This window comes from Rutidosis leptorrhynchoides, chromosome 11, assembly GCF_046630445.1.
Source record: "Rutidosis leptorrhynchoides isolate AG116_Rl617_1_P2 chromosome 11, CSIRO_AGI_Rlap_v1, whole genome shotgun sequence".
NCBI lineage: Eukaryota > Viridiplantae > Streptophyta > Magnoliopsida > Asterales > Asteraceae > Rutidosis > Rutidosis leptorrhynchoides.
This window is the reverse complement of record NC_092343.1, coordinates 170,118,908-170,120,304: the sequence shown is the minus strand read 5'-3', so window position 1 is coordinate 170,120,304 and position 1,397 is coordinate 170,118,908. Positions and strand designations below refer to the sequence as shown.

At 38.2% G+C, this 1,397-nt stretch overlaps 1 non-coding gene across 1 annotated transcript; it reads left to right on the top strand.

Annotated features, from left to right (window-relative positions):
- The first annotated feature begins 745 nt into the window (after positions 1 to 745).
- On the top strand, positions 746 to 852 carry LOC139879221 (small nucleolar RNA R71). Its single transcript, XR_011770075.1, has one exon. It is a non-coding gene; the product is annotated as a small nucleolar RNA R71 (small nucleolar RNA).
- The last annotated feature ends 545 nt before the right edge of the window (positions 853 to 1,397 follow it).

Sequence of the window (1,397 nt, the reverse complement as noted above, 5' to 3'; positions counted from 1 at the left end):
GCTAGCAAGAGTACCTACGTGTTTTTCTAGATTCAAAATGGAAGCTTGTTGAGTTCTTAATGACTGATCAAATCTCTCGTTCGTTTGGGTTTGAGTTTCAATAAATTGTGTTTGAGATTCAACTAGCTTGAATACCACGTCTTCCATATTTGACTTTTTCTCTTCGGTTTGTTGTTGTGGTTTATATAAGCCAGGTCTTTGTTGATTGAAAGTGTTGTTTTGAGTTGGTTGGTTATTCGGACCTTGTTGGTTATACCAGTTATTTTCGGGTCCTTTTGGATTGTAAAGAATGTTTTGATTTCGATTGAAGTTTAGCTTTGGCGGTTGATAATTATTTTGATAATTATTTCCAGGCCTTTGGTTCATATAGGAAACATTCTCTCGTTGTTCCAATGTTTGTTCAATGTGACAATCTTTCAATAAGTGTGGTCCACCGCATAGCTCACAACTGATTCGTATTGCATGAATATCTTTATTCATCTTTTCCATTCGTCTTTCGAAAGCATCTATTTTTGCTGAAACGGAATCAAAGTCATGGCTAGAATCGGCTCTAGCCACTTTAGATGAACGAAAAATATCTTTTTCTTGGTGCCACTCATGCGAGTGGGAGGCTGTGTTATCAATAATTTTGTAAGCTTCAGTTGCGGTTTTCTTCATAATGGAACCACCAGCTGTTATGTCGATGTCTTTTCGTGTAGCAACGTTGACACCTTGGTAGAATATTTGTACTATTTGATAAGTGTCTAAACCGTGTTGAGGACATCCTCTCAACATCCTTCCGAATCTTGTCCACGCCTCATATAATGTTTCATTTGGCTTTTGTGTGAACGTAACAATTTCTCCTTGAAGTCTCACGGCTTTAGATGCCGAAAAGAATCTTTGAAGAAATTTTTCAACTAAGACATCCCATGTGTCAATCGCCCCTTCAGGTAACGATTCTAACCAATCTTTGGCTTCTCCTTTTAAAGTCCAAGGAAACAACATGAGATAGATCTGCTCATCTTCCACTTCTCGGATTTTGAATAGTGTACAAATTCTTTTAAATGTACGAAGGTGTTCGTTAGGATCTTCATTCGGTGCACCACTGAATTGGCATTGGTTAGTTACCATGTGTAGAATTTGTCCTTTGATTTCATAATCTGGCGCATTAACATCTGGCTTAATAATGGCGTGACCTTGGCCCGTGCGTGTGGCTCTCATTCGATCTTCCATACTTAGAGGTTCCGTTACTTCCATAATTGAATTTGTTGAATACGAATCACTAGAGGATTCTGATTTAATGGTTTGTGGCTCAGGAGGAATAATTAGTGGTTCAAGATCTTGGAATTGTCCTTGAATATGCTCCGGGTTCTTAATTGTGAAGTCGGGTTCAAAAGATGGATTATCGGAAATTTGAG